At 45.1% G+C, this 27,400-nt stretch overlaps 1 long non-coding RNA gene across 2 annotated transcripts; it reads right to left on the reverse strand.

The window, feature by feature from the left end:
- LOC140911473 (uncharacterized) lies at positions 1-27,326 on the reverse strand. 2 transcript variants are annotated; one of them, XR_012158982.1, is made up of 5 exons: positions 26,960-27,326; positions 25,890-26,016; positions 25,009-25,100; positions 20,819-20,943; positions 1-3,543 (listed from the first exon to the last, which is right to left on the reverse strand). It is a non-coding gene; the product is annotated as an uncharacterized lncRNA (long non-coding RNA). The 2 variants fall into 2 exon arrangements; XR_012158981.1 differs by lacking the exon at positions 1-3,543 and having other exon boundaries at positions 19,867-20,943; positions 26,960-27,322.
- Positions 27,327-27,400: the final 74 nt, after the last annotated feature.

Consider the following 27,400-nt stretch of genomic DNA (forward strand, 5'->3'; position numbering starts at 1 on the left):
ACATAAAATGTGGCTATCTAATGTACTGAGATTTCCAGAATGCTCAGGACACATTCAGTGAGTATCCATTTCTGAAACATTTCACTCAGACACTGGGATGCTTTTCCCATAAGCAATATATTTCTGACATTCCAAATGAAAGGTCCTCCCTTCTTGGCATTCCGACATTTTAATGCCACCTCTTGTCCATAGGTATTAGCCCCCATCTCTCAATTTTATAAGGTGTGTGTTAGAATTTTAAATTGTACATTTTAAAAACAACAGACCCCATCAAAGTCCGATGTAATTGTGATGGAGCTTGTGCGAGTCAGAGTACTTTACTCATTGTTTTCTGTGAGATTTGCAATTTTGTCTTCCTTTCCCAAAGTACTCTGGAGGAAGAGTTACCATTTTCATTTGTAACATAAGATTTATATGCCTTTGATATTAGATATGTACAAATCCTGTCTTTAAATCAGGGATTTTTCCATCTATTTTATTTTCAGTTTTCAAAGGTTTGGACTTTCCTGCCAGTACCTTGTAGCTACGTTTGATTTTTCCACATGATAACTTCTCTTAAAATTGATCATGTAGGCTTAATAATACATCCTCCTGGTATTCATTATTGGACTTGTATACCCAGGGTCCCCCTCACTTTTAAAAATCTATTTGGAAACAACCAGGATAATCTAAATACTCCAAATCTTAGACTGTGTAAAAAAAAAATTGTTTAACTTCTGCTCTCTTTACTACTTGTCACATTTTCAAAGGCACATAAGAAGAGTGAGCATGCAAAATGCATGTGCATCTTCTGCACCTGTGATATCCCATGTTTGGGTGAGCAAATATTTAGCTGTTTGTGCCGGTACCCAGTTTGCCCATGCTAACAAAAGTTTGCAGGCATAAATACAGGGCTTCCATCTAAGATACTGATATGGCCCTCATTACAGAGCACCTCACAATCTTTTATGTATTGTCACAAGATCTGTGCGAGGTACTGTTATCCCCATTTTACAGACGGGGAGCTAGGGTATAGGGGGGCAACGTGACCTGCCCAAAGTCACACAGGAAGTCCATGATGGAGCGGGGAATTTAACCTGGATTTCCCAAGTCCTAGGCTAGTGCCCTAACCCACTTTCCTTCATCTCAATTTTTGTGGGTTCACTAGCTATATGTACAATTTAGGCTCTTGCACAGCTCTTTGAAATCTTGTCTTCATACATTCAAGTTCCTGCTCACTGTTATTTTCAGGAAGTTTGGGGGAAATGGTGAGAAGTGTTTTCGTCTGGAATTTGCTCAAATTACTTTTAGACTTGTCCTGAAGGAGGTTCAAATGTACTTGACTTGTCCCTTACCATGGGGTCTGGGTGAACTCTAAAATAATGAGGGAGCATTTTCATTTTAGATACACAGTACTGGCATTGAATTTATAATTGAAATCGTTGATTCCCCTGTTGTCTAGCAGCAGAATCAGCTTGCTTCTGTTAATTCCTGCTGCTTTGTGATTCCATATAAAAGGAATACAATGAGTAAAGGTTTTAAGGAAAAAGTTCTATGCTGGATCTTCTCCCAATCAGAATGGGAATGAATTATGCTAATGGCTTTGAGGAAAAAAATATACACCATTGATTTACCCCCTTTTAGGCTTTATATCACAAACACAGTTTTTGCTAGCTGCTGCCCTTAAAGTAGCTGCTCACACTCTCTCTCTCTTGAGTTCAGCTTTTGACCCCCATACTGAGATATAATTAGTTGATGAATTTTTATCATCTTAATAATCCAAATACACATTGCAAATAAAAACAAAAACAAAACACCAAACCAACCAAAGCCTGCCTCTCCTGGCTTACAAACATGTAAATTTCATTTCTCTGTGGCAGTCAGGTTTGTGGTACCCCACTAAGGACTTATCAGAGGGAGAGAGGCATATAGTGACCTCTCAGGGCTTTCTCCAGGGGTGAGGATTCACTGTGTTCCTCAGCCACCTTTACCACACCCCTTCCATCCCTTTGCACTGTGGGGGCAGGCTTTGCTGAGCAACTGCAGTCTCTTCTCAATATAAGTTACAATATTAATAAATAAGTCCATAATACATCTAAATCTGACTCTTATTTTTAAATTATTTTTATAAAGTAATTTTATTCTTTTTAAAGACTTCTATCTGGTAGCCCATCTTCCAAACTCAAAATTCCTATGGACTTTACTGGCACTTTCACAGTTAAAACAGCTACAGGATGGATCACACCTATTACACTGAGTTGTCTCGTTCTCTGAGCCAACTTGTGTCTGGCCCGAGTGCAGGTACAAAGGGGAAAAGAAGCAAGGAGCCTTTCTGCCTGTGCCTTGAACCTCCTGTGCAATACCCAAGGACAACTGTAGTCCCTGCATTTAGGGAGCCCAGGAATGGATTCTTCCTAGCATCCCTGGGGAACACAAATAACTCTACAGGGAGGACTGGAGGGCCAGGCTCACAGTTCCATCCCTTCTCACTGGCCTGAAGAGCTAGCTGGTTATGCTGTGGGGGCAGCATTCTGCATTGTCCAAATGGATGGTGCAGCACATGTCTATTTCTTGAATGTGGGCACACACTGTCAGGAATCAGGGCCTGTAACAGAGCCAGTCTCTGGTTAGCACAGCTGGCCTGTAGTAGGCTGCCTGATTGGCTATGCTGGCTGACTAATGGGAAGAGTCAGCAGCAGTGACAGATTAGCCACTGGGCCAATGGGATCCATGGCCAGGGGCCCCGACCAATTGTGGGATCCTTGAAAAATGAGCATCCCCATACTCCCGCCAGGGAGTGGAGTTGGGCTGCGGGGGTTTGCCCTGTTCCACCCACCTGCCATGCTTTGGGGGTGGGTGGAGCAGGGCAAGCCCCTGTACCCTGACCCACTTCCTGCCAGGAACTCCGGGTGGGTGGAGCAAGCCCCCACTCCCAGGCCCCAGGAGCGCAACACCTTACCCTGTCCCTGGTTAGTAGGCCAGGTCTTAAGCTCAGCAGGAGCAGCACTTTGGTGGCTACTCAAAGCGTATACCCACAGCTGCAATAGTTCCTGCCTCTGCCTTGGTCCCAGCCCTCCTCCTGCCTTCCCTCACTCCAGGTAACCTGGCTCTGACCCATGGTTCTGATTCCTGACTTTGGTTCTGACCCCTCAGACCTGGCCTCTGACCCCTCAGACCTGGCCTCTGACTCCTATTCCTGGCTACTGACTTGTGCTCTGGCCAGTAGGTATGATTCCTGCTCCAGCCACTAGGCATGATCACCGAAGTTCAGGTTTCTGGCACAAAGAAAGGGTTTCTTTGCCATTGGAGACCCAATCCCTCTGGAACTCCACCAAGGGTAGAGGTGACTTTGCAGTGCGCCAGTGAAGGCCATTGTATACATAACAGTCTGGCCCAGTCTCTCATACAGGTGGTGGAAAACCTAGAGTGGTATATCTTTTTCTTGTTGTTGAAACAGAACCACCTTTTCACAGAGCCTGTCTCTTCTTCTGTATGAGATTGTTTCAGTTTGCTGAATGCTGCTTCATGGCCTTCTCACCCAAACTGCTTATAGGATACGACACTCTAACACAACAAGAAAGAAGATTTGGTGAGAGAATGAACATATAACTACACTCCACCATCACTGCATTACAATCATTCCCTTGCATCGATAGAAAAATGTCTCTAATAGGAATAACATGGCACTGCCTGGCACCAATGAATGCCCATCCTAATGTGTTGATTCCAAACTTAGGTGTTCCTGCCTTAACAGTGCAGTCAGTAACAAATATGTTTTGAGTAAAATACGATTATTTAAGAACTCAAACATAATTTTTGCCACATAATGCCTTGTATAGCATGAAACCTTAGGTTATGTAGAGGGATGTTTTCTATGGGAGATTAGCAGCACGGTGTTGTGTGGGAACACAAGGCACGCTTTGATACTGGAACCTGACTCCTCATCTAGTTGGAGGCCCCTTTCATTCATGAGCACCCAGCCTATTGCATTTGTTGCCTCATTAAGATGACAAGGGCTGGCCAAGATAAAGGCAAGGGTATTATCTCTCTGCTGTAATATCAGTGTTATGTTTAATATTTAGGGACTGAGGATTAGCTTCATCTTCCAAAAAGGGATTAATATAATAAGGTTTTTGTTCTTTTGTGTTCACTGTAATGTGGAATTAATTTCAGCCTGGATGCACAAAGGTCCCTGCTGGCTGGTGTCACAGTAAGGTGAGTATTGGCAGAAATCCAGCAGGCTTCACACAATAGAGTCAGGCAGCCTTGGCTGAGCATGGCTGGCTTACTGGATTTTTTTAAAAAGCACTGGACATTTCTTCACCATATGAGTGTGAATGTTTAATGTGACTTGATTTTTTATTATTTTAATAGTATGATAATCTATGTTCAGTAAAACCCTCTACAGCAGGTTTCCCTCCCCCTCATAATGCAGGCAGCTTCCTGGCAAAAAATAAAAAAAAAACCTCTACATCATAAAATGATGGGAGAAGAGTGAAGTGAGATGGGTTGGGGAATAAAATGGGTCTTTGCATAGTCCCTGACACACTTTAGATAAGTGAAGATTGTAATGTAGGCAAATGTGAAATGTTAGAAATGAGGAAAGCACACATGTGTATGACAGAGACAGATGGAGAGAAGAAAAAGGATAATATTATGCAGCACTGGAGTACACTATTCCTTATAAGGCTATCACTCCACTGAGGGAGTGTAGAAAACTCATGCACAGTGATATTCATGTCCTTGTCCATGTGATTACCACCACAACGTGAGAGCGGGGCTTGATTCACCTGTTTTTCATTGGTGTTGCCCTAGTGGATTCAACAGAGTTCCACTGGCATCAAATTGCAGAAGTAAAATGGAGAATCAGACCCATACCATACAATATATTGTTCATAGATTTCAAGGCCGGCAAGGACCATTGTCATCATTTAGTGTGACATCTTGCATAACATGGGACTTAGAACTTCACCCAGAAAATTCTGCAATAATTCCTGTTTTAAACTACCAATCGATTACCTCTTACCACATGGTGTCTGAATTCCCCTTTTCAGGTATCTTGCCCTTCAGTTTTTTCATTTCTTTTCCCACAAATGTTATATTAAGATTAAATGTTGATACATTTTATGATCCAAAAGGTATAAGACAAAGCACTCAAACCAGCTCAGCTGAAGTTAATGGAAGCCTTTTCATTGACTTCAGGAGGAGCTGGATATATCCCATATGTGATAGCATAGCACACAGGTTCGCAACCTTTTTCCTTCTGAGCCCTCCCTGCACCCCTCCCCCGCACATGCTATAAAAACTCCATGGCCCACCTGTGAAGCAAGAACTGTTTTTCTGCATATAAAAGCCAGGGCCAGCGTTAAGGGGTAGCAAGCAGGGCAATTACCTGGGGCACCATGCCAAAGGGGGCCCTGCGAAGCCATGTTGCTCAGGCTTCAGACCCAGGCCGTGGGGCTTTGGCTTTCTGCCCTATGCCCCAGGGATAGCACAAGGAAGAACTGGGCCTCCAGAAGCACAATTCCTTCCCCAGCTCCTTGGCACAAGGTAGAAATGGGAGCACAGTATAGTGTAGGATTCTCCATTTTGTGTGACCAGCCAGTGCAGAGGTGGTATGGGGCCCACAGATACACATCCATCCCAACCTCTTTGGGTGGGGGTAATTTCCAGAATCAAAGATCCTTCATTCAGGAAACTGTCGTCAGAGATGAATGAAAACAAGAATGAAAATGCACAGTTTAACTATCACAGCTTCCAATTTTTAATAATTGTTATTAATTCATGTGTTATGTCCTCAAAAAACCCCCACAGTAAAGACATTGCCTCTGCCCTAAAAAGCTTGTAATCTAAATATGACATAATACAACAAATGAGGGTTGTGAATAGTCAAAAAGTGGGGGGGACAACAAAGATGGTATGAAAGGAGGGACAAGGGACCAATAATAAGATCACTTTATTACTCTGTAAGGCATGCATACATCTGTTAACACTGGGTTTTCAGTCCTCCTTTCCTGTCAGTGAGATGGCAGAAGTGAGTTTTTAGGATGGATTTGAATGAGTCAAGGTTAGCGGCTCAGTAATAAAGGAGGGTGTTCATCTGGGGCAATTTGGAAGAAAATATGGCGAGTGAAAGAAAGGAACAAAGAAGAGAAAGTTTTTCACCATTTGTGGAAAACAGATGACAAGGAGACTTGACAGAAGATAAGGTCAGAGATATAGGCATTATAATATTTCACTATTTCTATTATTACCACATTTCTTGGCCCTTGTTTCTATCAGTGTGGTTTGCATATTAACTGATGGACTGAAGCTGATGAGATCTGGATCTGGATCTCAACCTCACACAAATCAGAGGTGTTCAGGGTTTTAGTGTAGCCTGTCATAAAATTGCAAATGTTGAATTCAGATCTATGTTCAGATTAGGGATAAAATCAATATTCTGAAGACCTCCAAAATAAGTTCTAGGGGTCTCTTTTTTGTGGTTATTTAACTCTTACAGCATATATAATCTCAGTAGTAAATCTTTCCTTTTCCTTGCTAGTGATTCATTAAGAGTCTATTGAGTCAAATCAGCAGCTAGAGTAAATTGGCTTCTCTCTGTTGAAGTAAAGAACTCTATGCCGATTTACACTAGTTGAGTTTCTGTCCCAACTAAATGTCCAGTGGACAGGAAGTAGAAAAATGGAAGCCTTGTACAGAGAGAGAGAGAAAGTAAGTAAGAAATCAACAAAAATCAACAAATTAACAGGGTTACTGGGGAAGCTTAAGGAGAAATTAAAAATAAAAGAAAAGTGAAATAAGGTGGGAGAGAAAATAAGTGAAAGAAAGGGTGGAACAGAAATGAACAAGCAGCACTGTAAGTCAAAACTGCATGAGATCACCATATAAGTAGCACTGCCTTGACTTTGCAACTTACATGGCATTATTTATTAAGAAGGTTTAAAAACAAAGAGCCTCCTGTGGCTCTGAAAGCCCCCTGTGTGCTTCTGGAACCCACTGCAGCTAGAGTAACTAGTAATTAAAACAACTGATATGGTGCACACTGCTGCATTTCTTACCTCTCCCAGAGCTGAAGAAGAGCTCTGTGTGGCTCTAAAGCTTGTCTCTTTTACCAACAGAAGTTGGTCCAATAAAAGATATTACCTCACCCACCTTGCCTCTCTGTTTTCCTACAGGAGACAGGGCTTGTCTTTTCTATCAGGCTTGGTTTATTTGACTTTCCTAAGTGTAACCCTTCTGCCCGTCAGAGTTGGCAGCAACAAGGGCCGGGTTCAATATCTAGGGGTTCCATTCCAATAACACAATGCAAACCGGCTCGAGCCCCCACCCAGTGACCTGGGACAAATATATACCACCCCCGCTGGGCGCCTCCAAGAGGCAATACTTCCCCTCTCGCAAGCACATAGTCTGAGTGTAGCAAAAGTCTTTTAATAACAGAGAGAAACAATGTGGCATTATGTTGGGGAAACACCACCAACCGGATTCATAACACAACCCATGAGCAAAAACAACCCCACCCCAAGCAAATTGGGGCATGCCCTTTTCCCTTTGGTTCTTGAGTCTAGCAACCCCAAAAGTCCAATGCCCCAAAAGTCTCTGTCCCTGGTCAGGGCAGCCCCAGAGTTCGAAAGTTTATCGGCGGAGCTTTACCTCCCAACCTGGGTGGAAATGGGACGGGGGTAAGAGGCACCTTACGTGATCTGAAGCTGACCGCCCCATAGCTCCATAGCGGCGCTCCGCTCCGCCAGCCGCCCCACAAAACTCCTTCGCGCAGCTGCACTCCGCTCCACCAGCCGCCCCACGAACTCCTTCGCTCAGCTGCGCTCCGCTCCGCCAGCCGCCCCACGAACTCCTTCGCTCAGCTCCACGGCCCACAAGCAGCTCCTGCCATCCACACACTGCTCCGTGTCGAACTGCTTCACCAGCCGTCCCGCAAACTGCTCCACAATATATCTTCAGGCTCCCCCACTACTTAACACAACACTAAGTGATTTCAGCTCTTAGGTGAATTCAGCTTATAGTAGGGGAGCCCCAGTGCTGGTGCACTGTCAGCCCAAAGTGAGCTCAGCAGCCTATAACTAGACTTCTAATGAAATCAAAATTAGCTCTGATATTCCACAGTGGAGAGAGGAGGAAGTGCAATCAGCATGTAAGGCCCTCACCAAGGGGCCCATGCCACCAGTATTAATACTTGTCCCCAGCCTCTCTCCATTCACACAGTTTTGGAACCCATGACCCTTGCCTAGCGAGTGCTACTTAGATGATGGTGAATCCCTCCATCGTAACAAAAGGCCACGTACAGTTCCAAGCACAGTTCCCATAATCAGGGTAATAACAATTTATTCTTCCTGCCCCAATAACAGAGACACTGGGGATCCCACAGCAGCCAAAGTGACCATTTGGGCAGCTATGGTCTCATTCTAGGCGTGGTGGGTGTGCCTATGCAAATGAGATTGGCCCCTGAAGTTCTTTTCCACAACTTGCCACACCTCACCACCAGATGTCAGGGTGGAGCTCATCCTGACACTGCTTACATCCTCCCCCCAGCCGAGACTTTGTCGTCCCGACAAATCACACTCCCTTTATACCAACTCATTGGTTTCCTCCAAAGGGCCACAGGAAGCCCACTTTAGCTTCCACAAGCCTGTGTGCTAAATGTATTGGCTCCTCACTAGTCACCCCAGGTGCATCATAAGTTAACCGTTTCACTGGTCTTATCACCCTGTCTCGTCTATTGAGAATCTCTGTTGCCGAAGTAAGGGGAACATCCTCTTGAGTGACGGATGGAGAGGCTTCCCTGGAGGGTCCCTCGGCTACTGGCGTAGGCCCCTGCACTCCTAGTTCTAACGCTGGAGGGTCCAAGGTGCCCAGGACATCCTCTACCTGTCTGTCCCCATTGTCCAATAACCTGTGTGTGTCATCACAGGGGGGTCTCATCAGCAGCACCGGGGTATCAGAAAGGGGCCTAAATAGTTCCGCCATTGGGTTTAGGGCGGAAGAGGGAAAACTCTCGTTTGGTTCAGCTGATCGAGACTGAAATCTTGTCTCCATCCCAGGATACACCAGGGTTGTGTCTTCCTCCTCAGACTCACTCTCAGATGTGCAGAATAGGGGTAAGTTAGCTGCAGGGGGCCCACTGTCTGTGTTGGATGGCGGCTTTGGTCTAGCACCTCTGTTCTGCCCGGCGGCCCTGCCGTGGCCCATCTCACAAGGGGTGCTTACCAATTCCCGCACAGGGAGCAAAAGGTTTCTATGCACCATCTTTATTTGCCCTGGACCGTCTTCAGGTTTGATCTTGTAGACCGGCAGATCTCCCAGCTTTTCCATCACAAGGTAAGGTATTGCCTTCCATCTGTCAGCTATCTTGTGTTTGCCAGCAATACCCAAATTTCGCAGCAGGACTCTGTCCCCCGGCTGGAGCTCCTGCGAACGCACTCTAGCATCATATCAATGTTTGTTGCGGTCTGCGTTCTTCCGAGCCGCAGCGGTAGCTAAGCGATAAGCATCCCGCAGCTTTTCTCTTAGTCGGGATACATATTGCTGATGAGTTTCATAGCTATCTCCATCCTCTGATACACCAAAGCACAAGTCTATGGGTAATCTTGGTTCTCACCCAAACATCAAGAGATATGGGGTGACTCCCGTAGCATCGTTCTTTGTGGCATTGTAGGCATGCACCAGAAATGCGACATGCTGGCTCCAGGTTGCCTTCTGCTCTGGTCGCAAAGTTCCCAACATATCTAATAGGGTTCGATTGAACCTCTCTGGCTGAGGATCACCTTGGGGGTGATAAGGCGTTGTCCTAGACTTTTTAATTCCTGCTATCTTCAGCACCTCCTTCAGAAGGTGACTCTCAAAATCCCGCCCCTGATCAGAGTGTATCCGAGCCGGAAATCCATAGACTGAGAAATATTTGTCCCACAATACTCGAGCAACGGTGGTGGCCCTCTGATCACGTGTGGGATATGCTTGTGCATACCGTGTAAAATGGTCAGTCACTACTAGAATGTTTCCAACATTCCTCTTGTCTACCTCTACAGACAAGAAATCAATGCATACCAACTCCAAAGGTTTGTTGCTGGTGATGTTCTTGAGATATGCAGCCCTCGTGGGCAGAGTTTTCCTTTGAACACATCGAGCGCAAGTCTCACATTTCCTGTGAACATCTTCAGCCATTCGGGGCCAATAGAACCTACTACGAATAAGTTCCAGGGTCCTCTCCATCCCTAAATGCCCAAAGTCATCATGCAGGGCCCTCATGGCCAGGGCTCTGTACTTTTTTGGCAGTACTAGTTGTGCTCGTTGTTTTTTGTAAAGGGTCAGTGGTCATTCGGTGTAGCACTCCCTGAATCAGTTTTAGTTTGGTCCATTCTCTCAATAGTAGTTTACCCTCCGGGTTAGGTGGGACAACCGCAGTTGGGCTTTGCCCCTCCCTTTTGGCAAGTAGTGTATCACGAATGTCAATATCTTGCCGCTGGGCTTCTTGCCAGTCAGCCGCATTGAGCATGGGCAAAGGAGATTGGTCTAATGCAATATAGTTCACCGAAGCAGAAGGCATGCATTCAGGGGGCAGGCCCAAAGCTTCTGCAACACATCCCTGAAAGTCTTCACGGGCCTCTGGCTCTCGGCGACTCACACTGCAAATAGCTCTCACTCCATCTGTGGGTATCACAGCAACTTCTGGAGCCTGCGGACGCCTGGACAATGCATCTGCATCTACATTGCTTCTCCCTGATCGGTACTGAATGCTGAACTCATAGCTAGCCAAGGCGGCCACCCATCTCTGCCCTGTAGCATCCAGCTTAGCACTTGTTAACACGTAAGTCAGTGGATTGTTGTCTGTCCACACCTGGAACTGAGCACCATACAAGTAGTCTCGAAATTTCTCAGTGATGGCCCATTTCAAGGCCAAAAACTCCAGCTTGTGGGTGGGATAGCGAGTTTCACTATCAGACAATCCTCGGCTGGCAAAGGCTACAGGTTTACATTTGCCTTCCACTTCCTGGTACAGGACTGCTCCCAGACCCTCCAAACTGGCATCAGTATGCAGGATAAATGGTTTGCTTGGGTCAGCAAAAACTAGGACTGGAGCATGAGTTAGGCAAGTAATGATTTCTTGAAAAGCCCTTTCACATCTCTCATCCCACCGTGGCCCAAATGGTGCAAAGGGGCCATTGTGTCTCTGCACAGGAGGCTTTGGGGACCTCCCCTTATTCTTGGACTTAGATTTGTTCTTGCTGGACTGATGTCCCCTGGTAAGATCATTCAGAGGCTTTACAATCGTAGCATAGTTTTTCACAAATCTGCGGTAGTAGCCACTAAATCCAAGGAAGGTCTTGAGTTCTCTGTAGTTACTTGGACGTGGCCATGTAGTGAGTGCTTCTATTTTATCAGGATCAGTACTCACACCTTCTTGGGACACAATGTGACCCACATACTTCACTGAGGTTCTGCAGAACTGGCATTTGTCAATTGAAAGCTTCAGACCATAATCCTCCAACCCATCAAGCACTTTAAGAAGTCTTTCTTCATGCTCCTCTAAGGTTCTTCCAAACACAATCAGGTCATCCAAATAAACTAACACTTGCAGTAAATTCATGTCTCCCACAACTTTCTCCATGAGACGTTGAAAGGTGGCAGGTGCTCCAGAAATCCCTTGGGGCATGCGTTCGAACTGATAAAACCCTAATGGGCAGATGAAGGCTGTCTTCTCCTTATCTTCTTCTCCCAGAGGGATCTGGTAGTATCCACTTCGAAGATCCAACACAGAGAACCACTGGCTTCCCAGCAAACAGTCTAAGGCGTCTTGCACTCGAGGCATAGTGTACTGGTCGACCACCGTACGGCTGTTTAGGGTGCGGTAGTCAATACACATCCGGATTTTCCCATTCTTTTTGCGGACTACCACAATGGGTGAGGCGTATGGGCTGCGGGACTCTGTAATGATGCCATTCGCAGCCAGCTCCTGAAGATGATGTCGCACATCTTCCATCTCAGAGAGAGCAATCTTCCTAGATCTCTCCCTGAGAGGTCGAGAGTCATGTAGTCTGATATTGTGCTCTACTCCTTTTGCACATCCCACTCATGCAGTGAGAACACCTTGGATCTTTCACAAAGTTTCTTCCTCAGGCAATCTTTCCAGTCCTCGTACACTGGTGAATCTCCAAAGTCAAACTTTGCTGGGTCTATTGCCGGAACTGGAGTTTCATACTGGGGTTTTACAATCGACTCAGGCTCAAAGAGGTCTGCTATCTTTTGTCCTTGCTTCACAAAAATATCACGACTCGTTTCATTAGCAATCAGTATAGTCACCCTTTCCTGGGCTTCAGCAGGTAGGGTTATGACTCCACTGGGGACCAGCACTCCTTCAGGGAGCTCTCCTCCCATCGGCTGCTCTATCATTGCTAACGTCCCTTTACTGCCTTTCAGACAGGTACTCATGACAAGCACTTCTTGCTCCGTCCTTGCAGGCACTACTAAGGGGGTTGTGCCCGCGTACTTCAGTGCCCCAAGCGGTAGCTCAGATGTGTCCCTTTTAGCGCTCTCAATTTTCCTATAGGCTTCAGCACAAAGCGTATGGATCATCAGGGTATTCAGGTACTGGTCCCCAGCCCGCCTTCTGCAGTAATCCGCGAGTACCTTGAAGAGACTGGAGTTGGTCCCTATCAGCACAGACACATCAGAAGTCCCTTTAGGGTCAGGGCATATTAAGGCAGCTGTGTCTACCTCTTCTCTTACCCCAGCAACCTCCTCTGGGAATTCCAGGTGCACTATGACATACCCTTGATAGGGGTATTCATCCATGCTAAGGCCACATAGGCCAAGGCCAGTCAGTGGCTGTATAGGCAGGTGCCTAAGCATCTGTTGGTAGAATGACTGAAATATAATAGTCACTTGAGATCCAGTGTCAAGCACTGCTTTACACTCCACCCCTTCGATCCTCACCATGACCTCTGCTCGAGGCCCTATCAGTCCTGCAGGGATCCCAGCTGGACAGTCTTTTCTGGGGGAATCTTCAAATCCTGCAGACCTGGGGGGGTCCCCGTCCCCAGACCCTCTGGCAGCTACCGGATCTCTCCCAACTGATCCTCAGCTTTCCATACACTAAGGAGGGGTTTTCTTCATTACGGCACTTGGCAGCACTGTGTCCATCCTGACCACATCGGTAGCAGAAGAATTGACCTTTCCCCCTTCGCCTGGGGGGGATGGTGGCTCTAAGTGCGGGCTTCTCAATCGCCACAGTTTGAGGCTTCTTATTCCTAGAAGTCTTAACTCGGTCAACGGTACTTTGCAGCTCAGCTATCCGTTCCGTCAGGACCTGCATTTGTTGGGCAAGTTCCTCTCTGGTGCTCACCATCAGTACACTGGCCATTTGCAGTGGTGTTGTGCTGGCTGGCTCCGATGTTTGGGCTTCCCAAAACTCACTGGCAGCCTGCCTTTCTTCCTCCTCTCGGACCTCTTTTATCAGCTGGGAGTAACTTGGGGGATGTTCCCGTCGTTCTCTTAGCCGGAGATGAAGTAGAATCGGGTTCTGATACTGAGTTCCTCTTACAATTTGAGCCAGTCTGGTCTGATCCATCTGCTCAGCAGTCACTGCTCCCCTCATGACAGCTCTCTGAAGCAGTCTCTCCAGTCTCTGTATGTAGGCTGAAGCCTTCTCGCCCTTTTGTTGTCGGGAATTAAGGAACTTACAGTAGCTGTCTTCAGGGCCCTCTACGCTCCCAAAGTTGTGTTCAAGGGCCTCTAGGCAGTCCTTCACACTGACCCCAGGGTCAATGAGCTTCAGGGTGCGAATCACATCTAATGCTGGGCCGCCAAGGCTCTCTATAAGGCATCTTCGCTTTTCTGCATCTGGTACGGCCCACTCTTGCAGCATTTCAGTGGTATGCTCTAACCAGGGTTCAAACTCCTCCTCCCCAGCAAATAATCTTAACTTACGACAAGAGTCTGACTCAGCATGGGGCAGCACAACCTTTTCCAATATTTGCCCCAGAGCTTTTGTCCAATCATTAGCCGAGGCTGCAGCCTCCGAGCTAGAAGCTGCTGAGCCAGGGCCCAACAAACCTGACGTATTAGCCATTATACAAACAGTAATTTCCTCAAAATATAAGCACAAACAAAAAAAAATATAAATTGTTTCCCAATGTAGTGGATCACTCAACAGGTGCTTGCGAGGGGTACTGACCCAGGCGATCCCGGACGAGCCCCCAAAAATGTAACCCTTCTGCCCGTCAGAGTTGGCAGCAACAAGGGCCGGGTTCAATATCTAGGGGTTCCATTCCAATAACACAATGCAAACCGGCTCGAGCCCCCACCCAGTGACCTGGGACAAATATATACCACCCCCGCTGGGCGCCTCCAAGAGGCAATACTTCCCCTCTCGCAAGCACATAGTCTGAGGTAGCAAAAAGCCTTTTAATAACAGAGAGAAATAATGTGGCATTATGTTGGGAAAACACCACCAACAGGATTCATAACACAACCCATGAGCAAAAACAACCCCACCCCAAGCAAATTGGGGCATGCCCTTTTCCCTTTGGTTCTTGAGCCCAGCAACCCCAAAAGTCCAATGCCCCAAAAGTCTCTGTCCCTGGTCAGGGCAGCCCCAGAGTTCGAAAGTTTATCGGCGGAGCTTTACCTCCCAACCTGGGTGGAAATGGGACGGGGGTAAGAGGCACCTTACGTGATCTGAAGCTGACCGCCCCATAGCTCCATAGCGGCGCTCCGCTCCGCCCGCCGCCCCACGAACTCCTTCGCTCAGCTGCGCTCCGCTCCGCCCGCCGCCCCACGAACTCCTTCGCTCAGCTGCGCTCCGCTCCGCCCGCCGCCCCACGAACTCCTTCGCTCAGCTGCGCTCCGCTCCGCCAGCCGCCCCACGAACTCCTTCGCTCAGCTCCACGGCCCACAAGCAGCTCCTGCCATCCACACACTGCTCCGTGTCGAACTGCTTCACCAGCCGTCCCGCAAACTGCTCCACAATATATCTTCAGGCTCCCCCACTACTTAACACAACACTAAGTGATTTCAGCTCTTAGGTGAATTCAGCTTATAGTAGGGGAGCCCCAGTGCTGGTGCACTGTCAGCCCAAAGTGAGCTCAGCAGCCTATAACTAGACTTCTAATGAAATCAAAATTAGCTCTGATATTCCACAGTGGAGAGAGGAGGAAGTGCAATCAGCATGTAAGGCCCTCACCAAGGGGCCCATGCCACCAGTATTAATACTTGTCCCCAGCCTCTCTCCATTCACACAGTTTTGGAACCCATGACCCTTGCCTAGTGAGTGCTACTTAGATGATGGTGAATCCCTCCATCGTAACAAAAGGCCACGTACAGTTCCAAGCACAGTTCCCATAATCAGGGTAATAACAATTTATTCTTCCTGCCCCAATAACAGAGACACTGGGGATCCCACAGCAGCCAAAGTGACCATTTGGGCAGCTATGGTCTCATTCTAGGCGTGGTGGGTGTGCCTATGCAAATGAGATTGGCCCCTGAAGTTCTTTTCCACAACTTGCCACACCTCACCACCAGATGTCAGGGTGGAGCTCATCCTGACACTGCTTACATAAGGAAGAAATTTATTTGTTTCCAGATTTTCTTTGCAAGTGACTTGCATTCCACTTCTTTACCTTAATGCAAACTGAAAGTGACACTGACGTGGCTTTTGTCAGTCTATCTAAAGTATCTAGTCTACCCAAAGCTCCAGGAAGCAGTGGGGAGCCATGATTTTAACACCTCTATGTTTAGACAAGGTGTTATACTGTCAGGTAAGAGAGAATCCCAAAGGAATGCTGGTTAACCTTTATGCCACACCATATCATCATTAACTTTCTATATCAGTGGTTTTCAAACTTTTTTTCTGGAGACCCAGTTGAAGAAAATTGTTGATGCCCGTGACCCAACGGAGCTGGGGATGAGGGTTTTGGTCTGTGGGAGGGGCTCAGGGATGGGGCAGAGGTTTGGAGTGCGGGGATGAGAGCTGCCGGGCAGGGCCAGGGATGAGGGGTTTGGTGTGCAGGAGGGGGCTTGATTTGGTGGGCTCAGGGCTGGGGCAGGGGGTTGGGGTACAGGTGGGGGTCAGGGCTCTGGCCTGGGGGTGCAGGCTCTGGGGTGGGGATGAGGGGTTTGGGGTGCAGGAGGGGGCTCCGGGATTGGGGGGCTTAGGGCTGGGGCAGGGGATTGGGGCGCGGGGTTCGGGCACGGACTTACCTCGGGTAAGTGGGGCTTCCTGCCTGCCCTGGCACTGCGTCCCGCGCTGTTCCCCGGAAGCAGCCAGCAGCAGGTCCGGCTCCTAGGCGGAGGTGCACAAGTGGCTCCGGCAGCTCTCTCTCGCAGGCACCACCCCACCAGCTAGGTCCCATTGGCCAGTGTCAGCACCACGGCGTCAGAACAGGTAGGGACTAGCCTGTCTTAGCACTGCTGATGGGACTTTTAACGGCCCGGTTGGGGATGCTAACCAGAGCCACCGCAACCCAGTGCCTTATATTCTGCAACCCAGTACTGGGTCGCGACCTGCAGTTTGAAAACCACTGCTGTACATCTCTTATGTTACTGAAAAACTATTTTAGAAATGTTTTTAAATCATTTTTTTAAAAATCTAACGGAGACTATTTTTGTAACCCTATTCCTGTAAAGCGTCAGTCTGAGTCTGATAACGCTGAAACACCTCTAAAGAATTACCTAAAATAGTCTTTCTGTACCTAAAAATGTCATGATTCCAAAGCCCCACAGTTGCATGTGAGTGGTGGATCCCATTGGGAAGTGCAGAATCTTTCCTTTTTGCAGTTGCTTCTAAACAGATGACATCATGTACTTCAGAAAGCATGGTAGTGCATGGTTACCACCCTATACCGGAAACCTACTGACCGCTATTCCTACCTATATGCCTCCAGCTTTCATCCAGACCACACCACACGATCCATTGTCTACAGCCAAGCTCTACGATACAACCACATTTGCTCCAACCCCTCAGACAGAGACAAACACCTGCAAGATCTCTATCAAGCATTCTTACAACTACAATACCCACCTGCTGAAGTGAAGAAACAGATTGACAGAGCCAGAAGAGTACCCAGAAGTCACCTACTACAGGACAGGCCCAACAAAGAAAATAACAGAATGCCACTAGCCATCACCTTCAGCCCCCAACTAAAACCTCTCCAACGCATCATGAAGGATTTACAACCTATCCTGAAGGACGACCCATCACTCTCACAGATCTTGGGAGACAGGCCAGTCCTTGCTTACAGACAGTCCCCCAACCTGAAGCAAATACTCACCAGCAACCACATACCACACAACAGAACCCTAACCCAGGAACCTATCCTTGCAACAAAGCCCGTTGCCAACTGTGTCCACATATCTATTCAGGGGACACCATCATAGGGCCTAATCACATCAGCCACACTATCAGAGGCTCGTTCACCTGCACATCCACCAATGTGATATATGCCACCATGTGCCAGCAATGCCCCTCTGCCATGTACAAACTGGATAGTCTCTACGTAAAAGAATAAATGGACACAAATCAGATGTCAAGAATTATAACATTCATAAACCAGTCGGAGAACACTTCAGTCTCTTTGGTCACTCAATTACAGACCTAGAAGTGGCAATTCTTCAACAAAAATACTTCAAAAACAGACTCCAATGAAAGACCGTTGAATTGGAATTAATTTGCAAACTGGATACAATTAACTTAGGCTTGAATAAAGACTGGGAGTGGATGGGTCATTACACAAAGTAAAACTATTTCCCCATGTTTATTCCTCCCACCCCCCACTGTTCCTCAGACTTTCTTGTTAACTACTGGAAATGGCCCGTCTTGATTATCACTACAAAAGGTTCCTCCCACCCCCAGCCCCGCTCTCCTGCTGGTAATAGCTCACCTTAAGTGATCACTCTTGTTACAGTGTGTATGGTAACACCCATTGTTTCATGTTCTCTATGTATATAAATCTCCCCACTGTATTTTCCACTGAATGCATCTGATGAAGTGAGCTGTAGCTCACGAAAGCTTATGCTCAAATAAATTTGTTCGTCTCTAAGGTGCCACAAGTACTCCTTTTCTTTTTGCGAATACAGACTAACACGGCTGCTACTCTGAAACCTATCCTCAAAAATGTTTTCACTTATCCCAGACACAGCACTCCTTCATTTCTATCATTTCAAGTGTTGCTTCCATTAACCAAGTTTCATTTTCATTTTACAAAAACCTTTGCTGTTTTTTGTTGTGGACAAAAAGAGAGAGAGATTTTTGTAACAATTATGGGGCCTACACAGGAACTATAAGGACCCCCACAAACCTCACCATCTTCCACTCCAAGTGCACGGCACATTTCTTCAAGCTTGTCTTCACTATGAACACATTTAAAAAAACCCCAAAACACTACCAAAACAAAACACTGCACACCACACACAATTTTCATGTTGCTGAGAGAGAATGAACCACATGTGATAGACATGATAGATGTAAGTCATGAGAAACCACTATTAAAATAAACTCAGATACTAGGGTGATGAAGGGGTATAAGATCCTATATAGAACGGAAAAGAACAGAATCATGACACAACTTGTCTCTGAAATAGTTTCAACATGATTCCACAGTTAATATACTATAAAATTAACACTGAGGATCAGTTGTTTTTTTCTTCCCATTTTACCCCATTGCCTCATAGGATTTTACCATGAAATTCAAGAAACTTCCCAATGCTATTTACTGAATTAGGCTGATAAAGACCATGGGGGTGATTGGGATGGTTCCAGTAATCTGCAGAAGGTCACATTAACTGAAACAATTGCCACAACTTCACTCTTTCAAACAGAAGGTTGATATAATCCCTTTTGCATTTCTATTTTGGCTTCTTGGGCTGGGTTACTCGTGTGTGTGTGTGCGCACGTACATACATAAGCAATTTGTATAGGTTTGTCCCTGTGGCACTACATCAGTTTTCTAATGTCTGTAAAACAAATCCACCAACAAGACCAAGAAAATGGAGGAGGTAGGAGAAGGAAGTGAACTGTATCAAGCCTGAGAGAGGTTCCTGGCAAAATTATTAATCTTTTATGAGCTTTGCAGCTGTGATTTATATGGTAAAACTTGGACTGAATTTTCATATGTACAGTAAACTTAAGTAGTTCAACTGAAAAAAATTAATGTTACAATAATTACTAACTTAGCTTGTGTCATATCTATCATTAAAATGTAACGAACACTCTCATTCACTGTGAATGCCCACTTGGAGAATAAGTTTACCAAGCAGTGTGGTAACAAGATGAATCCTACTATAAAGCCATATAGATTGTAAATAGCCAAGAATCCAGGTGGTGGGAGGTAGCAAATTGGAGGACATATGTAAAGGGAAATTTGGAAACTATACATGAGTCTGGTGGGACACTGGATATTGCGGGAAGGTGAATGGAGATGGGAATAATTTTTAGGGAGGCCTGAACCTAATGATGGCTAAAACTGGGGGAATCTGGGAGGAGGAAACTCTGGCAAGTATAAAGGGGGCAATTCTATGGGTGCAGTGAGTAGGAAAGTAAAAGATGAGTGAAGAAAGAGACTGGGGAAAAAGAGAGTACGGGAGAACAAAAGGGAAGGGGAGCTAGAGATAGGGAGAGTTGGGGGGAGGGGCAGATCCTGTTCCACAACTCCTCTGTCCTGCCCATTTTGTAAAACTGACTAGACACAAAATGTGGTTCAATACACAAAGTAAACAAATCCAAAAAGTATTTTTTTAAATCTTTCAGTAAGAAGCCTCCAGTAAACCTCTGTGGCAGGATTTTCTCAGGTGGGCAAAGGTGGCTTTGAATTATCCTTATACCACCCACAATTCTAGGACATGCCATGGACCAGTGCAGTCCCCAGGGTAACTTAGAGCAGCCTCTGGTTTTGGGGATGGGTGGTGTACACAGCTATGGTGGGTATTTGAAGCACGACGATTTGTCAGTTCAGTGTGAATGCCCAGGTAGCCAGCTAAACTGGCATAACAGATAAATCAGCCACAGTGGGTACAAGAATCTTGCTCCTTGTTTTATTTATCCCAGTGATGTACAACATATATTACTGTCTTTGTTGTAAAGATAAGATTTACTGTACTGTCATTTGCCAGAAACTGCAGTACTAATTGGTGCTTTCAAACATTTGTACTTAGGCTGGAAATAGCATTGAATTTTGATGCTTTAAAGATGTGTGCAATCCTCAGAAGTTAGGCAGCTATTTTTTAAAATAATAGTCTGTTCATCTCTGACCAAAGCCAAGACGACTGATTCGTCATGCTCTTTATTTTCTCATTTGCTGTCACATTCATTCTGAAGAGCTTTCCTTTCAAACAGATTTCCATCATGTGTATCTGATTTTGTGCTATCAGGAAGCAAATGTTTCTTAAAGGGAAAAGCTTTGAGAAATTAAAAACACACTACCAGCATCTTGGGGTTGGTAATTAAAAGGCTGAGTAATATACACAGTTTTCCCCACATATCACTGATGTAGCACTTAAATAACTAAGACAACTGTGAACTTTGTGGTTTGCTTATGAAATACATTGTGCACAGGTGCAGAGTAGTAAATTGGACCCTAGGTATGTGACTTATTAGCTCCAGTCAGCTGTCTCAGTACTCTTGACTAGGGACTGTCTCCCCTCTAGTGGCTGCTGAATCCCCAGTGAGTCAGCTGCATGGGATTCAACCAATGGTGAGAAAGTATTTCTAATCCCCAGTATTTTGTGTAATTTACTGTGTTGAAAGAAGAACTCAAGCTTTTATAAGAAAGATGATTACACTGCATTGTGTTTGGAGAAGCAGACTGATTATCACTGCCAGCTTTGTATATACCATTTTGATCTTTCACAGTACCCCAATCTTTTAAGAATAATTCTCAGCATATTTTCAGTATGGTAAGTTAATAGCCATTCCGACCAACCAAAAATGTTCAGCACAAGCCGAGATGCTTCTTGCTGCTACACAAGAAAGGAGACATAATGTAAATTAAAGCAGGTGAGAGTGGTATGAAAGGGGAGGAATCTCTTTAAGTATCTGTGCTTGGGAAACCTGCCTACTGGAAAACTGTAGAGAATAACTTAATTTCAAAGGAAGAGTCTGAGGGAAGCTTAATATTTCTTCTACTACTTTAATTGGTTTTATAATGCTTCTTTCCCCACATTATTTATTTAGTGTCCTTGGAGAGATTTCTGGCACAGCAAGCCTGCTTCCCCTAATTTTTTAGAATGAACATGAATAACATCTTTGGGGGGGGGGGGGTCAGTGCAATAGAGAAATACTATCGCATTCTGTGAAAGATAAGTTCAGTTATTCAATTTTCTATTTTTTTGTCTAAATCTCTGCCCTTGCCAATAGCAAAATAAGATTTATTTTATCTTTTTTTTTTTCTTTCCTGACCTGTACTGAGCATTTTTGTTTCAATTTGATAGTCTGCACTGCAGACTAGCATTATCAAAAGGGTCTTGGAGTCTGTATTTTTCTTGTTTAAATTAAGACAGGTGACACAGTGGGGCTCCTGTGATTAATGCTTGAGGAGAAGGGAGATGCTTCCTTTGTGAGCGTTTGCAGCAAAACTATAGAAAGGTCATTGTGTCATAAAGCAGTTTTTCATGTCTGAACTGACAGGTCTTTCCTTCCTATTTACTTCATCAAAGGATATGAATTTAATATTCCCCATAAAGACTTCCTGGGCTTATTATGTTATGCCTTAAGACCTACTTGTCTCCTTTAAAAACCCAGTTGTAATTCTTTTAAGTAGTCTTTACATTAAAAATGTGGAGGGCTCCAAATATTTTCTAGGCAAGGGTTAGAATGGAAGATGCAACAATTGCACCAGCAATTCTTGCTCAAGACTATCCCTATAAGAACTTTGAATAGCTATACTGAAACTTTGTCCAATCATCCTTTCCAAGGGAGAAATGTCATTTGCAGAAGTATTGCTTTCAGTGGCAGTACTTCAGGGGATAAAAGTTAAACATCACAGTCACTTCTGATCAAGGGACAGTGGGCATAAAAGCATCTTTCTTGTCCAAGGGCCTTTTAGTGTAATCTTCTATTTCTTGGGGGTACCTGCATTTTTAAAAGCTATATATACACACATCTTTTGAGAAGTAACAGAAGCAGAGAAAACATGTTGGGTGACGTTACAGAGCAACCACAAATTACGAGAAGTGTATACATGGGTGTAGCAGAGAGGGTGAGATGTTAGGAATTTAGGCTTGGATCATGCAAAGTGCAGAGCACTGTGGCTCCAGTCCAGCTAAACACTTGACTACGAGTTTAATTTTAATAGAGCCAGAGAAGTGAGCAATTGTAGGATTGTACCTATAAAGACAACTATGCAGTCTGCTAGTACATTAAAAGAAACCGCTACCTGTATTATAAAAAAAAGCAATCCAATGTATCCTGACTCTTAGTTATTTTTGAAGGATGATTTTACCCATATTCTAAGAAAGGAAACTAAATTGTATAGCAATCACAGGGTGTATTTCTGTATTTTCAGTGAACTTTTGTATAAGTGTAACCCCAACCTTTTCAAACCAATGAATTGTGTTGTGGGTGGGTGGGGGGTCAGGGTTCCTTCTCCACTCTGAACTCTAGGGTACAGATGAAAGACCCCCTAAGCTTATTCTTACCAGCTTAGGTTAAAAACTTCCCCAACATACAAACTTTGCCTTGGCCTTGAACAGTATGCTGCCACCACCAAGCGTTTTAAACAAAGAACATGGAAAGAGACCACTTGGGGGGATATTTTGGGGAAAGACATCTCCAAGCCCTACACCCCTTTTCCTGGGGAAGGCTTGATAATAATCCTCACCAATTTGTACAGGTGAACACAGACCCAAACCCTTGGATCTTAAGAACAAGGAAAAAATCAATCAGGTTCTTAAAAGAAGAATTTTAATTAAAGAAAAGGTAAAAGAATCACCTCTGTAAAATCAGGATGGAAAATACTTTACAGGGTATTCAGATTCAAAACACAGAGGATCCCCCTCTGGGCAAAACCATAATGTTACAGAAAACAGGAATAAACTTCTCTCTTAACACAGGGAAAATTCACATAAAACAAAAGATAAACTAATCTGCCTTGCCTGGCTTACCTATACTGGTTGCAGTATTGGAGACATGGATTCGGATGGGTTGGAGAAAATGGATTTCTGTCTGGCCTCTCTCAGTCCCAAGAGAGAACAACCCCATAAACAAAGAGCACAAACAAAAGCCCCCCCGCAAGATTTGAAAGTATCTTGTTCCCTTATTGGTCCTTTTGGTCAGGTGCCAGCCAGGTAAGCTGAGCTTCTTAACCCTTTACAGGTAACACGATGTTGCCTCTGGCCAGGAGGGATTTTATAGCACTGTATACAGAAAGGTGGTTACCCTTCCCTTTATATTTATGACAGGGGGAGTCTCTTTTTCCAGTGCTAAGAAGCACCTTGTTCCTACCAAGAAATCAGAAATAAGCTTACAGGTTTTGACTACCTACCTTTTAATGAACCTCTTTTGTCTTCCTTCGATAATTTATTGTGTGTGTGTGTTGAGAGGGGGCGGGGGATTGCACTCTACTTTTTCTTGCTTTATGATTTATTTATTTTTGCTAACTTTAATGTGTAACTCAACAACATTTGCACAATGCAGTCTAATGAAAAGATCGAGAGAGCAAGTTTAAAAAATCTCAACTTTTGTTTTAACTGTATTATTTACCCAACACAGCCCCTACTCCCAATATAACTGCCGCAAAAAAAAGCGCCAAAAAAAAAAAAAAGATTAAATATACTCAGTTACAAGTTCAGAAAACATGCCTGACTAACCTAATTGCCTTCTATGATGAGATAACAGGCTCTGTGGATGAGGGGAATGCAGTGGACATGTTATTTCTTGACTTTAGCAAAGCTTTTGATACGGTCTCCCGCAGTATTCTTGCCAGCAAGTTAAAGAAGTATGGGCTGGATGAATGGACTATAAGGTGGATAAAAAGCTGGCTAGATCATCGGGCTCAACGGGTAGTGATCAATGGCTCCACATCTAGTTGGTAGCCGGTACCAAGAGGAGTGACCCAAGGGTCGGTCCTATGGCCAGTTTTGTTCAAGATCTTCATTAATTATCTGGAGGATTGTGTGGATTGCACCCTCAGCAAGTTTGCAAATGACACTAAACTGGAGGGTAGGGATAGGATACAGAGGGCCCTAGACAAATTAGAGGATTGAGCCAAAAGAAATCTGATGAGGTTCAACAAGGACAAGTGCAGAGTCCTGCACTTAGGACAGAAGAATCCCATGCACTGCTACAGACAAGGGACCAAGCAGCTAGGCAGCAGTTCTGCAAAAAAGGACCTAGGGAATACAGTGGACGAGAAGCTGGATATGAGTCAGTGTGCCCTTGTTGTCAAGAAGATTAACAGCATTTTGGGCTGTGTAAGTAGGGGCATAACGAGCAGATTGAGGGACGTGATCGTTCCCCTCTATTCGACATTGGTGAGGCCTCATCTGGAGTACTGTGTCCAGTTTTGGGCCCCACACTACAAGAAGGATGTGGAAAAATTGGAAAGAGTCCAGCGGAGGGCATCAAAAATGATTAGGGGTCTGGAGCACATGACTTATGAGGAGAGGCTGAGGGAACTGGGATTATTTAGTCTGCAGAAGAGAAGAATGAGGGGGGATTTGATAGCTGCTTTCAACTACCTGAAAGGGGGTCCGAAGAGGATGGATCTAGACTATTCTCAGTGATAGCAGATGACAGGACAAGGAGTAATGGTCTCAAGTTGCAGTGGGGGAGATTTAGGTTGGATATAAGGAAAAACTTTTTCACTAGGAGGGTGGTGAAACACTGGAATGCATTACCTAGGGAGGTGGTGGAATCCCCTTCCTTAGAAGTTTTTAAGGTCAGGCTTGACAAAGCCCTGTCTGGGATCGTTTACTTGAGGATTAGTCCTGCTTTGAGCAGGGTGTTGGACTAGATGACCTCCTGAGGTCCCTTCCAACCCTGATATTCTATGAAAACTCATGCAGGGGCCAGAGTTTGTTATTTACCTTCAGCATCTACTCCATGTCTCCTGATTTTCATCCTCGTGTAACTGTACAACCTTATTTTTAGTCAGGCAGACTCCGTAACAACTGCATCACTTAAAACAAAACAAACAACTAAGTATCACAAATACCTGGTAAGTGCACCAACATACAAAAGGAGTTCAGCAAAAGAATTGTCACATTATACTTGGTCACTGTGGATGAAACAAAACGTTGGGAACTTCTAGAGTTTTCAATAATGGTCACGATTAGCAAAGCTCTTAAGCAGATGCCTAACTCTGGAAATATGCTGAAGTGCTTTTTTTGAATGAGGATGGACTTAATTGTGTGTTTGTGTGCTTTGTTGAACTGTGTCCAGAGTGAGCAACTTGTCACTGACTGTGGATATATTATTATTTATTATTTAGTATGCACTGTTTGTATTACCATGGAGCCTAGGAGTTGTGGTCATGGACCACGGCCCCATTAGGCGAGGTGCTGTAAAAACACAGAACTGGTTTTATTTTGACAATAATAGATTCTGTATAATTTTGTAGCAAACATTCTGTGTACACATAAAGGGGACATCATGTATTAAATCATACATATTACATCAGTTGACAATGCATCTTAGGTTGTAAGATACCCTAAAACTCACCAAAGCGTTCAGAATAGATGAATTTTTCATCCACCTCACCACAAAGCCCAACTAAATGGGCTTTTTGTGGGGTTGTCTGAAAGATTTGCAAGGAGATATATCTATACACAAACACACAAATCAGGGAATCTAAGGTGCATATTAATATTTTCCATGGGAATATATGGAATGAAATGAGTTCGGTCAAATGTCTTGTTTTATCTTTAAGACAAATTATATTAGACATTACAAAAATCGTAATACTCACCAAGTGTTATTGTCCCATTTAGTTTTCATATACATGCAGTATGTTTAGATATAATAAATGTATGGAAAATTATTCTTTGTCTGCTGAAATTGGGACTGCAATGATTGACTAGGGGCAGATGTGCAACCTGCAGAAATATGAAAAAAAATCACATTTCTTTATGGAAAAACTCAGCTTTCCAAACTGTAGGGGCCCAACCCTGTCAACACTTATTCATATGAATAGTTTGTATTCACATGATTAGTTCCACAAGTATTGAATTGGAGTAGATATAGTTGCTCAAATGTGCAAAGATCACTCATCTAAGTAAAGTTTTGTAGGATGAGGCCCTAAGCTTGTCTCACCAGGAAAATCAGACTGATATTTTCAGCTGCCTGCTAGTTGTGGGAAAACAAATGACTAAAATATAGGGAAATGGCTGGAAGAGTGGAACTGTGCTGTGTGATGGCTGACTTAATAAGGTGAATACTAGCATAATATACTATTCAAAACATTTAACATGTTACTGAAAGCAGTGGCCTCCAAACTTTTTTGATCGCGCACCCCTATTAGTAAAAAATTTTTGAGCACGCACCCCCAATATATGTATATTTATTTATGTATAAATTATATACATGTACTATGGTACTACTATATTGTGTAAATTATAAAACATACACAAAAAATAGAAATTAAAAAACGATGAGATAAAGATGAAATAAACAATATTTTAAAAAAATATTTTATGTATTAATGGTACAAAAAACCTTTTTGCTCTCACTACAAAAATTATTAATATTTTTAGTGAGAGCAATGTGATGGAATATGCTTTATTATTTTTGAAAATCTTGGTTTCACACTTTGTGATACAGCAGGCGCTCAGGGTGGGGGTGCGGGGTCTGGGAGGGAGTTAGGGTGCAGGAGGGCGCTCAGGGTGGGGGTGCGGGGTCTGGGAGGGAGTTAGGGTGCAGGAGGGCGCTCAGGGTGGGGGTGCGGGGTCTGGGAGGGAGTTAGGGTGCAGGAGGGCGCTCAGGGTGGGGGTGCGGGAGGAGGCTCAGGGCTGGGGCAGGCAGGAGGTGCAGAGCACTTACCTGGGGCAGCTCCTGTTTGGTGCAGGGGGTGTGCAGGTGGCTCTGAGCAGCGCAGCACCACCCCCATGGCCACGATTCTGGGGGCCGCGATTCTGGGAGCTGCTCCCCCACCCCCGGCAGGCAGGGCCCCCGGAACGCAGGGGCTTTAGGGGCTTCAGGGCCCTGGGCTAAGGGGGCCCGGGGCCCTGGCCTGCTGCTCTAAAGCCCCTTTCGGAACGCGGCCCTGCGAGCACCGGCCGGGGGACTCAGGAGGAGCAGGGGCAGCCGCGCAGCCAGCGGCCGGAGAGAAGCCGCACTTTCCCCTTCAAAGCGCCGCTTCTCTCCGGCCGGCTTTGAAGGGGAAAGTGCCGCTTCTCTCCGGCCGCTGCCTGCGCGGCTGCCTCTGCTCCTCCACGGGCCGGAGGACTCAGGGCCGCCCTTTCCCCCGCCCTCGGCCCCTGC

The sequence above is a fragment of the Lepidochelys kempii genome, chromosome 5 (assembly GCF_965140265.1).
Source record: "Lepidochelys kempii isolate rLepKem1 chromosome 5, rLepKem1.hap2, whole genome shotgun sequence".
Lineage (NCBI taxonomy): Eukaryota > Metazoa > Chordata > Testudines > Cheloniidae > Lepidochelys > Lepidochelys kempii.